The sequence below is a fragment of the Xylocopa sonorina genome, chromosome 5 (genome assembly GCF_050948175.1).
Source record: "Xylocopa sonorina isolate GNS202 chromosome 5, iyXylSono1_principal, whole genome shotgun sequence".
Classification (NCBI taxonomy): domain Eukaryota; kingdom Metazoa; phylum Arthropoda; class Insecta; order Hymenoptera; family Apidae; genus Xylocopa; species Xylocopa sonorina.
In genome coordinates, this window is record NC_135197.1 from 6,086,184 (window position 1) to 6,103,537 (window position 17,354).

Here is a 17,354-nt window from a genome sequence, read left to right on the forward strand (position 1 = left end):
TGCTAGCCTCTGACATTGTCTTTGCTTGGATATTTATGAACGGAACGTTGTAAATTCTTTCAGAGGCACGCTGCGTCGAATGTAGCTCTACGGCGCCAACGAATAAATTACGAAACGTCTATTTTTAATGCCCTCGCCTCTTTCGCGCCGCGTGTCAGGGTTTTCGAATTTTAATGCTCGTCAACGATTTTGCACGCTCGCGAAAGCGGGTCCGTTTTTACGCTTCGCAAGAGAAAATGCATTTTCCGATTTTAAACATTCAAATATTCTTTTGGCTGGATTATTTATATTCATAGATGCATGCACGTGCCGAAGTTTCGACGACTGTATGAATTTTTACTCGTCTGATATTTCGTACCACAACAGTCCTCTGCATTTAACTGTACTATTCCTCTGGTAAATCGCAAAATCTGGTAAAATCGATTGGCAAACAGATACAACGTTATAATCCTGCTGGCCAAGGAATATTGGCCTATCATCGAAAAGGACACGTCGTACCGTGAGAAGAAAATTTACACCGCGTCCATCCGTCTGAACGTAATAATTTGAAGAAACACGAGCCTCGGATACCAAAGATAATTCAACATCGGAAACGTCCAGTCGCAGAAACTGTTCCAGAGCGAGCATCCGGTTGCCGGCGAAGGGTTGCGCGTTTCGAGTGGCCGTCCCCCGCAAAAACACGTCGCGACAGTTTACTGCCGCGTGGCATCGCCGAACTGTTTTCTCGCGCGATCGTAAAAGCAGTCGCGACCCGTTCGCCGGCGGAACGGAATCGCCTGACTATTAATTTCCACGGACAACCAGGGAGTCAACAACACTTAACCCCTGGTGTTGCCTCTTGTCAACTTTGCTAAACGACCGCGACAATAATTTCACGCCGCGATAGATCACGATTCCAATTATCGCGCGACGTTGCCGCCCGCTAAAGGAGGATAGGAATTAATCTTTAAATATCACCTCGAGCGCCGCGAGCTGAAAGAAACCTGGGAAATGCATCAACTTGGAAATCGATTCGGACAAGCGGAAAGCAGCTGCTCGCGGGTACCCTCGGATGTATCGCCGCGGGTGCAAGACCTTTGCCGAGGGAATCACGTTCTTCAACGAATTTCAGGCCTCGATAATTGCTGGAACGTTCTCTGTAATTATCTCTAAAAAGAAGCTCGATATTGCAATTGACAGAGTCCCTCCTCTCGCTCCGTTAATCAACGAATCAGAACTGGAACAAGACGTTGCACTCAAGATCGCGCAATCGAACGTCAGCGAAAAAAGGCTCCTCACCGAGAGCGCACGTATCCACGAATGGCCAGGTCTGGAACAATAGAATTACCGGTGTCACGACCCCTGAATTAATGTCCCACCGACAGTTACACGGTGGAAGCGGCCACGGGGCTTCGATCAGAAATAGCGGAAATTCAATTACCCGAGGATCGTGCTCCTCTAACGACCATCACGCGGTGTTCCTGATTCCCCGTTGATTGGCCAAGTTCATACGTGCGAAGGTGCCGGGCACAACCCAGAGCGGGCCGCGGTGCATCTCCATTTTGGTCCACGATCCCGCGTCCCAACCAGGATACTCGCGGAGACGGCGCAACACGTGGCGAACGCGCGTCGTTTCTGGTTTGACCGCGTCCGCCACGGACGCGTCACACGGACGTACGGCTGTTATTTATGCATGAGGACGCATATACGCCACGCGATGCACCGCGATGCATAGAATATTACTATTTATTATAGTGGCCCCTGGGGACGGAATGCCGTTACCCGACATAGACACCAGTGACACAGATTTTACCTGCCCCGTGTCCTATTCGCAGGCTGTGTTCGCTTCGACGAGTGACGAGCGCGAGAAGAACGATGGACAGTGGGTGTACCCGCATCTACAGTGTGGGATCGCGTTTGAGTTTTTCTGGCCTTTTCAGGTCACGAGGGTTGGCGAGACGAGGCGGAGGTGGGTTTTATAAGGATGGAGACCTTTCTAGGAGATCGGAAATATAATTTTTATCTATAGTTACCATTTCGCGTAGTCGCAGGTGGATAAAATCTGGTACCCGTTTTATCGTCTCATGGGTATTGCTTTTAACGAACTAGTCTTAACTTTTCTAATTAGAGGCAGGAGAAAATTGTACTCGGTGAGACAATAAATTCCACGTGTCGCACGCGGAAAGTCGCTCGTGCCGCGATGATTAGCACAGAACGAGTAATATATCACACCGATAAGGTCCCATTTACAAGCAATTCGCGACATTTTACATCCATTTCTATCGAGTACTTATCACTTAGTCGGCTGGTTTCGAACTTTCTACTCGCCGCGTTTTTTCTCTCCGCCCGTTAATAAACGCGCGCCGCTCGGACGAAGTCAAAAATGCCCCTAACATTGGGAATTACGCGGCGAAAAAGGCCGCTCTTTCTACCAACTGAAGTTATTCGAGGAACACTTTCCATACACGCGTATCGCGAGGTGCCGCGTTTTCTACGCGGACGCGAGACGACTTTCGAACTGGTTCGCGTCGCGACGAATGATATACGATTTCCTTTGATTTATCGTTTCGAAAGGGTACGCACGTAGGTATATCGTACCCACGCATGATCGTCGAGCAATTTTATCCTTGAGATCTCTATCTCTCTCTCTCTCTCTCTCTCTCTCTCTCCCTCTCTTGTTCTTTCGACGGAGGAGCCTAGACCTCCAAGGACTCGGGTCCAGCGGGAGCCGACCGTGTGCAATAAGCAGAAATCGAGTATCACTTAGCCTTATAAGAAGCTCGCTAGGATGAAATTTGCGTTTCTACTCGAAATGGTATACCCGTAATTACGATCCACGATCGTTGGACGAAAAACCGTGTAATTGGTGTGCGGGTAAAAAGCCATCGACAGACTTAATTGAGCCACGAAAAAATCTGCTTGCATGCTGTTGAGCAACTATTAAAGGACCGAACTTAAACGTTTCTCCTTAGCCTGTCAGGAATCCTTTTCTTAAATTGGAATCTACGTCGTCTTTGCGGTTGAATTTTCGTTCGGACGATCTTTCGTAAGATCTCAGAACTACTCGATGGAACAACAAAAGGATTTATCAGATTGCTTTTCACGATTACAACTGTGCCCGTATGATTTAGATATCTACATCAGGAAGCGACGGTCGCGTTGCTAGAAACGTTACACTAAAGGGGAGGATCTAATTATCAGTCGAAGGATCGACGAGACCAGCGTGTCGTGCATGCTCTCCGATAAATTGTACGTCTCTGCTCGAAGAGCGAGGAAACGGGCATTCGGTTGGTAGAATAAAACTTTCCCCGTGGCTCCAGCACTCTAATCAACGCAACTTAGTTCGTTTCACGGGAATAACGTCAGGGATGCTTTAAATTTACCCTCGCATGCACGCAAGCTCCTGCATGACAAAGTACAATAAGACCGTGGTACATTCAGAGCATGTAAATTTATCTCGCAATTTTTTTCTTAATCAATTTCAATCATCTCTTTAAAAAGAATTACCCACCCACGATAAAACTCCGTTTATTTAATTAAACTTTCATCTGTTACTAATAATACTTGCTACACGAGGCCTTTTATAATCATACGAATTTGTACAATATTATTACGTCTACTTTTAAACACACGAAAGACACGAAAAGCTGAGTTCTATCGAAGCACCCATCGATGTGTATTTCTTATATCGCTAACAAACGCAAATGTAACAACGTACAGCAGAAGAAACCGATTTATAATCTTGCAAGAGGAAAAAGAGAGCCTCCTGCAATTAATTTCAAGCATTACCATAAAGCAACCCCTTCCAGGAAACGTTCTGCGCTTAAAAACTTCCCCTTCGTAGCGGAATACCTTTCCTTCTACGAGCGTGCACGCGGCGGTACGAGGGCGAGCCGGTTGCGCAATTTAAATCACGGCCGTTCCCCGTTTTCCAAATTTATGCGAGCTCGCACGGCTTATCGGTCGCGCCGGTGCAACCCGGTATCACGCGATGCATAACAGCGCCAGTTACGTCCCAGTTGCACGCGCCGGCGCACCGGTAATTGCGCAATTTTATTTGAATAATTTCCACGAGTCAATGGCACATTGCCGCGGCTGGGCTGGAATGCAGCCGCCGCCGATTGCAACGTAATCCGGTGCCGTCTATCGGTCTGCTCATCAAAGACACGTCTGTGCAACGTGTGCGCGCCCGTCTGACGTGTTAGCTGTAGCGGTCGTGCAACGCCACTTGCATCGTTTCCTTTCGCACAACCTTCACATTGTTGATCCTGGTTATCGACGGACTGCAGGTCAGAAGCTGACGCGCGCCGTGGCAAACGGACCGATAAATTTGTGTGCGAAGGAATCTTCTGGCGATGCGAGCGTGTCGACCGTTTTCGACGATTAGCGAAAGCGACGATATCGATATCAGGAAGCAGCGAGAGGAATAATTCGCGTTGATACGTTTCACATATCGTACGGTGACGCTGAGATCGGAGGATCGGGATCGGGAAGAGATAATTTTTTATTGCCCGTTAAATCAGGACGGTTATGGCTGGTTTTAGACGCGAGTCTCAGCGTCTATTCCGGTGGATGTTAACAGTGAAATATAATGAAGTCTCATTTAAGATCGTGTAGTACGGTAAAACGGAAACGGAAAATTCGTAGAATTACCAAGATTACACCTTAACGCGGTCATTTGAATCGCTAAACAAGGATTCTACAAGTCTTTCGCTCGCGTCTAATCAATATTCAACTATCTGCCCATTCGAGTTACGTTGACCATATTATTCTGCCTACTTTACATCCGCTTTATCCACTCCTCGACGTTACCTTGCAATCTGCCTACATTTTCCCATTTCCTCTAACAACACGCCAGGCGGAATTCCAATACGTCAACCACTAGAATCTTCCAATTACCAGAATCAAAATTCCTGGAACGAGTCCACGTCGAATGAAATTGCGATACGCAAACCACAGGAATCGTGCAACCACGGGACTGGAAATTCTCCAGTCAAATCACCCTAATTCCATCTGTAATCCTCCACAATGTCGTGCGTCTTAGAACCGACGTGATTCAACGACTGTCGTGCCGCGAGATCAATAGTTAAAGCACTTTTCAGCTCGACGGATCTTTTAGTGCGTCACTTTTCAACTTGGTAACCGGAAACATTCGATAAACCGTGCGTTTATCAACCCCCGTCGACAACCCTCTACGGAGTCGCATCCATCGACTCGAACGAGAGCAGCACCCCGCGGTCGTTTGCTATGACCGCCACTCGCTCGAAAGATCTCCCGGTGAATCTCCATAACCGCGGAGATTCTTGGAATCGGTGTACTCACGGTGTGCCTTATTTAATTATGCCATAAAGAAGCTGTCCCCTCCCTCCCTCGTTCCCTCGTCGACTACCCCTGTCGCTACGGAGAGAGAATAAACGCGTGGCGAACGATGTATCGACGGCATTCCAGCCGGTCGACGACTTTTTTTCCCATCGCCGCGGCGGCACCGATCGAATTAATGCGAGAGAAGCGTGGCCGATCGAGGGCGGCCTGGTATGGTTCGCGGCCGCGTACGAACGTGCAATTAGCTTAAATATATAATCCACTTGTGATTATGGTAATCGCGGCGGAAGGCCAGCGAAGGGCTAGCGGCGACGAGCTTGGACGCGAAGAAGGTGAGATCGGTCAAGATTCCAGGTGATCCCCGTGCGCGAATATTATATACACACCTGTCGGACACGAGGATACCACGGACGGACTTCTGGCTCGCTTATCTCGCCGATTAACGACCGGCCACGATCGAAGATAATTGGCCGACGACCCAATTGCGAAATTGTTATTGTCCTGTACGGGAAGGGACTCTGCCAGGGTGCCGTTCGAGGGCGATCGGTTTGTGACGTTTTCTAGAATTAGTAACGGTGTTTCTTCTAAGTCGACGATGGTGCGCATACTGCACGGAATTGTTTCTCGATGGTAACGTAAGAAATGATTTTTGTCTGTATCGCGACAATTATCGCGATCAATTCACCCGTGCGATGACTGAACCTTCGTCAGCGTGACTCACACGCTCGACTCGTCATCCAGAAGGTAGCTGGATATCGGAAAAATCGCGGGTTAAACGTTCGACGGGGTGGCGTGCCGGTTGTTCGAAAGGCAGGGGCGCGAGAAACGTCTCGGGTCAGATCAATCCGAGCCAGTGACTTGCGCGCCGCGACGAGGGGGAGAAAAAGGGGTCCGCCGACTGTCGGAGAACCAGATTTAACGGACCCTTCCGTTCTATCGTGGTAATTGGACTTTGATGGAAAAGAAGCGGATCCGTCTTTTGTTCCCGTCTACTCGGCTGCTCTCTCGTCTCTCGCACAAGGGCCTTTCGCTCCCTTTCGAGACTGTGCGCAGCGTGGAGGGTGCTCCACGCCGCTTCCCTCCTTGTCGAGCGCGGCTTTAATTGTCTCGATACTACATCGAGATTAACGCTGTTTCCCCAGGATACGGAGAGCGGAGATTTTTACGTTGATTTGTACAGGGCCAAGGAATTCTTTTCAACTTTTCTGTATTCTCCAATGTGAAAATGGGAATCGAAATTTTCATCGACGACGGTCAATCGATTAACAATGTTGTTTCTTTGGTATCGTACCTCGTAGAGTACACGATTCCCCCGTTCTGTAATAGGAATGCAATCTAATTTACAAGACTGAATTATTGCATCGTTCGCGTTCCGTTCTAATGAATCATTGCGCTCGCGAACGGCTGTCAGCATTTTTGGCCGGCCGCGAATAAAAAGAAAAGCATCTTAATCAACCACTATCGCGTACACCGCGCCTTGGTATTTTAACGATCGGGCGTGCCATATTTCTGTTGCAGACTTATCTATTCGCGTGTCATACGTTCAGACGCGGTGGTCGTTAAGGGAGAAACAATGAATCTTAGACGCTCGTACCCCTTTCTCTCCCCCTGGGTTCCGCGAAATTGCTTTCCCGCCTTGTTACCGTACGACGGGGGCATAATTAAAAATGTAACGGGTCAGAGTGAACCCGTGTACCGTTTCACGGGGCCTCCACTTCACGACAAATGCATAATTTATGAGGTGACAGGTTAATAAAGGTTTCTAGCTAACTGATCGCAGAAACGAGAACGTTCCCCGTATACAGGCGATTGTCCTTGTCAAAATTTCTGATGGGCAATTTGTCGCTGCCCGTGGTCGACGGTGAAAAATTCATTTGCCCAGCCTGGCTACGGACTTCTGTACAGTTTAACGACTGTTATCGTTTCTGAAGATCGCCACTTTCTTATCGATCCGACCGATATCACAATGGTAGTTGAATTTGTTTTGCTTCGTTGAAGGTGTCGGGGGTGTAAGTCCAATCAGAAATCCTTTTAAATAACAGATTCCGTAGATCCCACGATAAATGAATAATTTATGAAGTGACAGGTTAATAAGAATTGTAGTATCGGGCTCAACGAACGTTTAAGCGGTATCCAAGAACCAGTTCCACTATATTTAGAAACGTTAACAATCACCGCGTTTAACAGAAATATTTAAAGATCGATCGGATAAAAGCACCTGCGCGTTCGATCTCAATTTACACGAGAACGACTAATTTTTCGAAGCAGTTTTCAGAATACGAACATTTTTTATTATATTTTCAAATCGTAGGCGCACTTAAAGAATCGTCGAAAGATCGTCGACGGTTCCATCGCCGTTTCTATTTCGCGTCACGCATCAGCCGCGGCGTTTACGGTTCTCCGACGAATTGGAGCGGCGTTTTCGAATCGTTACGGAGTTCTGGAAAGCGTCGCGCGGCTACGCGGGGCAACGCAATGAAATCGGGTTTACGCGCGGGAGCCATCGCATAAATAACTTTTGCAGATGGTATCGGGCACTGTATGAAATTTCCACTGAAATCGCGGCACTGGACTATGAATACGTTTTAACGAACCGCGAACATCGACTACTTTATTTTTGCCCGCCGTGTCGTTTCGCGCTACGCGCACATCGATCTCTTCCCCGTGTCCTGGCAATTTATATCTCGGTTTCCCTCGCGTTTATCGGCGTTTCATACGAATCGCGTCCCGACTGGTCGCTGGAACCAGTATCGAAGCGAGAACCGCTATTTCACCACAGCATCCGTCACTGGATGTGGGTTTTCGCATTCTTATCTCACGTTCCACATTGTTTGTGTCTGCTCTATGATTATTAAGAATACTGCTACAAGAATCGTACTCTAAACTATCTGAAGTTAAGTCTCATTCGTCGCAAATGCAGGCCAAGCAACGAGTAATCTCGAAGCATGTACGAGCACGCGTTCCCTGTATTCGCCGGCTCGTTTCAACGCTTTATCGAGCCCATTTATCACGCGTCGAAGTCTTTCAGAGGCCGTTCGAGAAGGACGGCTAGCGTGGAACCCGCGGAATAGCGGAGGGCACCGCTAAAAATCGCCATTCCCAATCGCCACCCTTTACTCGCGCGCCTTCGATCGCTCGTTCTAGAGAGTGGCCGCGAGGAAGTCTCTCCCTTACCCTCCAGGGCTCTCGCTGAGCCACGCGAACGCACAGTTGTTTCGTTCGCACGCACAGGAACCGACGACGTATCATGCGCGAGGAATTCGCCACCGTGTCTGCGTTCTCCAGTTACGTCAGCGGAAGAACGCGAGTGGGGACTCGACGGTAAAAGTGCTGGTTAATTAATGAACGAGACTTTGGTTAAAGTCCTTTGGACTCCTCGAATAGCTATGATCGATGAGAAACAAATGGGTTGAGCGAGATACGTATGCCAGCATTCACGATGATAGTTGTCGATTGCTTTTTATAATCCTCGTATCGTCTGGTAGATTAGAATTTTTTTAGAACACTGTGGAATTATTGTTATCCTCGGCTACTTGTAACACTTTACAGAAGATGTCTGAAGCAATAATAATTGTTAGAGATAAAACATAGAAAAACCCAAGAAATGATCCACTTATTTTAAGCTGAATCGAAAGTGCAACTTTGTAGCTCCTAACGAGAAGGCATCGCGCGAAACTCACTCAGGAAAATCATCCCTGTTTCGAAGAAGAACATTGACTGGCGAACATTCGCGATCGTAAGGGTGGAAAGGTTCGAGCTCGCGGCTTTAGAACCTTAGAACAGCTCTGCAGTCCGTAACGTGTCACTGTACGATAATCAGTTCCTGGCACGCCCCGTCCGTCAAACTCGATTAAGCCAACACTCGCCTGATACCTTTACATGCAGGCGCGCGAGCAATCGCCTATGAATTATTACGGGATTATTCGCTTTCGCGTGCGCTTGTCTCTAATACGCCGGCGAAAATATTAACATAGGGAACCTGCGGGCCTGCACGAACCATGCTGCGTACGAGGTGAACGCAATTCACATAACGAATGCAGGGATCCGCTCGTACGCCTCGCGCAACATGCCTCCGCATGCAGCGGGACTTGTATCGCTTGTGGAGCGGATAGACGAGTGGCGAGGACGCGATGCGCTCGTTCGACTCCCCGTTCCACTGTTTGTTTTCTCCCTGGCCGTATAAAAAGGAATTAAATGGAATTTATTGGTAATATCGAGAGATCTCCGCGGGTAATCGGTGGTCGTGGTCGTTTAACATCTCGCGTCTTCAGTAGAGGCTCGATCGCCTTTTTCCCCCCGATAATTTTCCGTGTCCATCGTATCGCGTTTACAAATTATCTGCTCGCCAAGGGAAAAACGTATCGTTCGCGACAAAAGTTTACGACGAGGCGTACCGGAAAGAAAAGCTCCGTTTAATTAACTCTCACGACGCGTACGATCTCCTTCTAAGCACCGCGTATCTAAGCAAGTACGCGAAACGACTCTTTAATACGATCATTAAGATAATCCACGTCTTCGGTAGAAATTATAGAGCTAGAACTAACGGGACGGAATACACTGGGGAACACGAATACCGGAATATAAATACGCGCGTCGATATTACGGGACTGATAAATATTCGGATAAAGATTATAATGGATACGATTAAGATAAATTCAACAGGAATTATCTTTTCAGTATATTAATAAACGTGCGCGGGGATTATTTATAGACGCGGTCATTTTTGTCGAACCCGCGCGGAACACCGTAAATTATTATCGGTTTAAATCATCGTCCACCGTAATCACCGTTCCACATAGCTTAATCCGGGCATTAATTAATTAATGAACAGACGCGCGATACTAAGCACCGTCGATATTTTACGAGTCCTATCGTTTATGACTTTGTAGAATCGGGAACGCGTACAATTCCCTCCGCGAAACGGTACACAGCTGTTCCGCGCTCGATTTCTTCGATTTATCGTCCCTCGCACGGTCTCGATCGCTTACAATTCCCCTCGTTCCGCGATGAGCTATTTTACGAGCGTGTAATCTCTGAATAACGTTATCGCGGACGTCGAATTGCGACTTACTCGCTCGGGATCGCTCGCGTAGCCACCGATCGTCGTTCGATTCGAAACGAATCTGTCGCGGTTTAACGTTTCGACGGCGCACCCGCGCGGATTCTATTTAGAAGGAACGTCCGATACGCGAACGCGCATCGAACTCTCGATTACCGCTCCGATCGACTCGGCGAGGTGAAATAATAAAGTTAAACGAAAGGTTCGGTATTTCTGCTACTTATTTACCCGTCGTAACTCGTACACCCTTTTAATTTGCAAAGATCGTATCTGCGCGGCGTTAAATATCCCCGCCTTAATTAGCAACTCCATGCTCGCGTTGCAAAACGTAAAAGTAACGCGATCGCCAGCGATCGATCTCGTACCGATGATATCTTATCCGCGGATCTGCGAAAGGTACGCTTGTAAAAAGCTGCGAGTGAGATGTTTCTCTCCTGGCGTGCAGATATAAATTGTGCAAACGCAGGTGACTCTGCGTGCAATAATTACGTAACGGACGTGTGGAAAATGCAGACGCGTGTCGAGAATACAATCGTGAATCTCAAACGAATATTATATCGCCCCTCCGTTAGCAGCGTTAATGCAACCTGCTTTATTCGATCGCGACCGTAAAGTCGCGAAATCCAATTTATAGAAGTGTGGAGAGGAGACGCGCCCTACGCTGCGTCGATTTCTCAGAGAAACGGCGCGTTATTCGGCGGATCGAACCGACTCGTGTCGCTCGCGAAACGCGAATCCTCCAGTGGCTGCAGTCCCCCATCCGGTTCGATCTCGCGATTGAAACGTTCCTGGAAGACGCGGAATGAATAAGGTCGAAATAACATGCCGGAACGAGACGTACGGCTCTGTTTAAATGACGCCATTATCGCGGCCCGTATAAATTGGCAAAGGCCGTGTGTAAATGGGATTACGGTATCTCCGGATGCGGCCGACGGTTGCACGGATAATGGACGATCGTATATTACCGAACGTAAATAAACGAACCGGCTGGAATGACGCTTTACACTTCACCGTTCGCTAGTCCCTGGAGAACGCTTTCGCTTTTCGACGACAGGAATCTCAACGGCTCGCCCTGCCTCGCGGAGAACGCGCCATTTCCATCGACTCGCGATTCTCCTGGCTCCGATAGAATTTTTCGCCGCGCGTTGATAAAAATGGCCGAGGTCGCCGCGATGGAAAGGGACAGGGGTCGCAGCGGTGAGAATTTAGTGTGTTCTTTTAAGAATCTCATTTAGATCCGATCTGAACGCGCGGTATTTCACCTCGCGAGCCGCGAGTCTACTTGATTCTGATCATTTTTCACGAAGAAAGTAGACGTATCAACGCATTCGTCATTCCTCTCCTCTTGTACGCGATTCTATTTTGATCGGACGCGACTGTGTACTGTACGCTCGAGAAGATCGCAACGGGCATCGCGATCTGACATCGCCAAGTACTTTGATTGCTTAATCCTTAATTGGCGAGGAGGAGTTGCGGCAATCGCGCTCCTCCAGCTGCTTGAAAATCTCCACCTGTCCAGACGCGATTTAAATTGCTGCGCCAACGCGTGTAAATAAAATTGTTCTCGGTACCCCTTTCTTCTCTCCAAGGTACTCGTCTTCCGATTTCATAATTCTCGTACAATTAATTAATGGAATACAAGTAGGTAGAAAGCAGAAAGTTTCCAATAGGAAACTCGACGTTCACGGCAAAGATCTCCCATCAAAGTTGCGCGCGCGTTAAATCATCGATGCACCATCGCGTCTATCTACATCCATCGAAACGAAGAAGGTGCGAAGTTTTCGCGTTTACAGCCGTACGCGTAAAACTTTCTACGTTATGGCTTCTCTACCGCCTGCTACGTAATATCGCGCTGTTTTGGAGTGTAATTAGCACCGTGGTATCTCCTTTCTCTTTAAAAATACACTTCGTCGGAGCTATCTCTGAAACCACCTCTGGTTCCTTTAATCAAACGTATACGCTGCACTCTCGCTATTATTTCGCGAAATTCTCGCTATCCGCTGCGAGGAAACCACATTTCCGTTCCGCGATGAAATTCTCCGAACGGGGTTGCATTTCGAATTCGCGACGGCGGCGGAAAATCACACGCACGTACACAGATCGGCGTTCGCATAATATATTTCGATCGTAAAACAGCTACGCGCGCGTCCTGTTTAAATGCGAGCAACACGCTCGCGCCGTTGTCTCTAACGAAGCTCGGGAATGATGGGCCTATAATAATCCGAAGGTGGCTGGCGGGCGTTGCGAGCCGTTCGACGTCATTGTTGGCCTCCGCGGCGGTTCTCGTTCGCTTCCGACTGCGCGGACCCGAGAGGCGGAAATCCCGGACGGGTACGCGATCCGCATCGGAAACGAATTGTTTCTATATTTCGCCTAGCTTTTACGACGCGAACACGCTGTCCCATTAGCGGGTTTATTATCAAACGGCGGGGGCAGTTTATTATTCGGCCCTCGAGCGAATCGCTGGATCGTGTCGTGAGTCAACAACTATATCACCGCGAATTTCCCCGGAAAGAAGGTTTCAGCCGCGGGGTCGATCACCTACGCTCTCGCGGAAACGTCTTGGCCGCTGTTTCCTCGTTAAAATGTTTGCTACTCTTTCGGTTCAACGCATAGATCGTACGGTTCTCGCATCGACGGTCAATTCGTGGAAGCTGTGGAACCCACCCCGCTCCCCCTCTACCCCTGCGTTCTATTCTTACTTTTCTATCGGAACGCGCAAACTGCAATTCGGCGCAAAAGTAAAATTCGATACTCGGAATTGAACGCGTTCGATCGTAGTCGTCCTCCCTCGAGGAGCGATCAAATTTTATGCGACCGCGCACCGCTTCTAATTACTCGCGTTAGCAATAAAAATGTATCCGAGCAACAGCGGAGCCGAATCGTTTCTTATTCAGAGACATTAGTAGGCATCCGCCTCGTATACGCTGGCGTACTAAATCAAAGTCATCGTTATGGTGGCAGTAAACCGTAAAGGCGCGATATTCCGCGTTCGTGTCAGCCTACTGGCCTTCGCAACAGAGGGATTCCACCTTTTATTTCTTCCTCTCCACGTTTTTTACCCCGTGGAAATGACGAAGCGAAGCGGGAACCCGCAACGGGCAAGAGGAGGAGCCGTTGCGACGAGGAACGGTCGCACGCGCGATCACTCCACCACTGGCTGGCTTATTGCGCCATTAGTGCCCGTCCGCGGGGTTTATGGGGTTGCTCGTGCCTCGCGTGTCTATGTTTGGGGCGAGTGCCGGCGCAACGCTAGCCCGGAGTAATCTCGTTCATTACGCGAAAGGATGTACCGTGGCCGTTGTCCTTAATTTCTGAGCCAGCCGCGTGTCCTCGTTCGCTTTTATCATCCCCGTTGGGTCTGCGCACCGGTTGGAACGGTGACGCCGATCGTGAACGCGTTCAGCGTGTTTGCCGCTGGGATTGCGGGGCGTTTTTTCCAACGAACCTGGAATGCGAGATGCAAACGAAGGACGAGATGCGCGAGGAAACACGAAAAACTTTACATTTTCGGAACGCCCAGTCTCTACAAACGGATACGTCGGATAACGATGCACGAGAACATCGCTGAGCGCGATCAGACGTTTCAATATTCGCATAAATCAACGCGAACAAGCTCGATACAACGATCCGACTATCCCTCGAGCGAACCCTTTCGCATTCCTTCAACAATTCCACATTATCTCGTTCCTAATGACGTTCCATCAGCATGCTCGACCGTCCGTTCCACCGGCCGAATAAAACCAACGTCCCTCCATTAATTCCGCCTGCGCTACAGCGATAGCAACGCGCACAGAAGCCGTGCTCTTAACCATGCATCTTTCAATCTCCGAACGGACCGCGATTCCTCACCCTGTCCCGGTATCTAGAAACGCGGAGTGCGATCCAGCCAAGCGGGTCAAGCAATTATCCTTTCCCGGGGAGCGAACCCTCGAGCTCTCAGGGAGAGAGGGCGCTACGACAGCGGGAGTCGCTAATAACCTCGCTAATTATGATTAAACAACCCCCGCGAACTTCACTCGGCGGTGGACATCGCAGAGGTGGAAAAAACGGGGTGAAAAACCCAGGTGAGACGGTCTTTCTCTGAACAGAGCTCGAGAGAACGCGAATGAATAATTATTAGGACGTGGACGTGGTCACGGATAAAGATATCCGCGGCTTGGGACCGTTGGGTGCATTTTCCGCGACAGGAGTGCCTTGGACTCATCCTGCAGAATTGATGCACCGCAAAATCGCAACGCTGGCTACCCGCTAACGTGCACGACGCGGGTATTAGTAATGCACAGCACTGCGGTGCGAGCGAATTGGGATGTTTGTTTTTCGACTGGTACGAAAGGGGTTTGTTCATTTCTGCTCGTTGTTAGCTGTGCGCGATTCCCTTTGTACACGGCGGTCAATTTGTACGAGTCCTTTGAATCGCATTTCGAGTACCAAGGAGCACTTGAATAGTTAACGAGATTCAGAGCGGTTGAATATTGAAGAGTGGATACACTTTGTGTTTCCGCGTGCGCACGCGGCGCTGAATATTCTTTTTGAGAATACTCGAGAGGGTATAGGGACGTTACGGTATTGGATAATCGGGGTGAAAATGGAAATGCTGTTTTTTATGCAGAGAAAAAGATCGGACGGTTAGCGAATATTTCTTTTAACGAAATGGCCGGAGAAATTTGATCCGCGAGAAGTAACAAACTCCCGCGGTATTCTTGGAGCCCGTGTGCGCGGTTTATTCGCGAAACGATGGAACGTAACGCAGTTCCAGGCGCTACGCGGAGAATTAATGCGTCGCTAATAGCGGCGACTTTTCGCGCTTCGAGTTCCGCGAGGAGACGCGGTGGTTTACGAGCGATAAACGACCGATTGCCACTTTGCGGGCACGAAAACTGCGAGTCAACTCGGACGCCGGGTTTCTCACCCAGCGTTTCGTTTATTTCCCGCCGAGAGGAGACCTTTACGACGCGTCGTTCTTCTTACGCGCGCAGAACCCGCCGCGGTAGTCGCGGATTTCAATGATTCTTAATGGGATGAGTAATCCCCGCCCTGTGTGTAAGATTATACGCGCAGATAACTATCAGTTTCTTAGTATCGGATCGTGGGAGTCGCGGGATCATCGTAAAATTAATGGGCCGCTATCGTCGTGATTTGAAATCGAGAGAAACGCGCGTATGCGTGTGGCAAAGCGTGGTTTCGATCAGTGCATCGCCGAGTTTCGCTGTAAATCTCTTCTTCTGGAGGCTTTCCCCTGTCCGTCTGCATTAGAATTCGAACTTCCAGCGGAATTCGGGCGAATCGCGCGTCAATTGTTCGAAAGGTGAGCGCGATCGTAAATCATCGCGAAGAACACGAGCGTACAATCGGAAAGAAGCTATTAGAACCTGCCTCATTACTCTCTTCATCTTAATCGATTAATCACTACCTTGATTCTCCATTCTCGAACGTGTAATTCATTATGTATTAACTGTACATCGATGAAGGTACTGTTACAGAAAATGAAACGGTCCAATTGCGTAACGATTGATTCGTTAATCGAAGCAACGACGTTTTTTATTGATTCGCGAATGCAAAGGTTTCATCCGTTTTGTTACAAGAAGCTTTGATCATGCGAATTAATTTCTTTGATCATGCGAATTAATGTCGACTATTTACACCTACGCGTCGGGAGTGCTTTCGGTTTTAAGGGCGAGGATTAATCAGAAAGGACCCATTCCGCGATGCGTCTAAACGCGCTGCCTGTAAACGCATCGCGGTGCCCCGCCATTACGTTTGAACAGATAACGAAAGAATGCGCTTTTTTATTATGGTCTCCCGCTTTTATTATCTGTCCCTCGTTTATTGCGAACTCTCGCGAGGGGAGGGAAGGTCGAAGTGGCTGTAAAACGTATCTGCTGTAACCTCCTGTATAGCCGGAGATTTTAACGACTGTTTGGATTACGAGGCGAGCGCGGATGATAACGTAGAAACGCGGCCACGACGCGACGAGAGCCAAATTTAGCCATAAACCCGATGGAATTCCATTTTTATCAATACGCGTACCACGCACCCCTCGCGGAGTTAACGCACTCCGCGGATTCTGATTCCCTTTTCCATCGTCTGCGACTTCATTAAAGTACATAAAGTACATACGAGATATTGCACGGTCGCAATAAAAATTTGTAGCTTCGCTTTAAAAAATATCGACGGTCTGATAATTCAGTTGAAGATCGCTCGAGGTATCGTCACGCAGAGATTAAGAAACGGAAAACAACCCTTTGGTTCCCAATTCGATATTTAGTCCCGCGGTAGTTGCACCGTTATTTTGCGCAAGCCTGTAGATCGTGTGCATCGCGAACGTGGACACTCGGAAGCTTGCAGAAGCCGCGGTACAATATTAATCAGGAGGAATTAAGAGAAATTATTAATTTCCCCTTGTAGCGATGGAGCCGCTCGGAACCGTCGCGTCGCGAATCATCGCGTCTCAGAAATTGACCAACTAATTCCGACACCGGCACGTGATCGCGTGTACGTGATGCATCGAACGTGACGCAAAACGAAACGACGATGATCTACGTGTCGAATCGACAGCGGGAACGAAGCTCTCACGACTCCGGCTCCCATCGAGCTAGAAAATAAAAATCGATGCTCTTCGTTGCTCGTGATTACAGTTATCGCGCGGTTCCCAGGTTGGTTACCCGCGATGGTATTAAAGACAATGCACGCCTGATAATTATCCCTCGAACTAGATACCCCGTGGCGTGATCGAGAGGTCGGATGGATCGTAAATCACGCGGCGCTATTCAGACCGCGTTGCGTGTTAAACGCGTCCGATTTGCGAACGATATCTTCGAATTGGAGTGAAAGTAATTTCAGATCCATTTCCCTGGGATCACACCTACTTGCTCGCCAACCACTCGTCCGGACGGTAAAAGTAATCCCAACAATGGAGCATAAAGTTACGTCCGTCGAAACAGCATGCAAATCCCTCTTCTTTCATCGCCGGAACCCTCCATCTTCCCGACGT

General features: G+C 48.7%; 1 protein-coding gene across 2 annotated transcripts in view; it reads right to left on the reverse strand.

Annotated features, from left to right (window-relative positions):
- Positions 1 to 17,354, reverse strand: part of Cv-c (RhoGTPase activating protein) — a 246,395-nt gene that overhangs the window by 102,466 nt on the left and 126,575 nt on the right. The gene's annotated exons all lie outside the window — the stretch shown is intronic.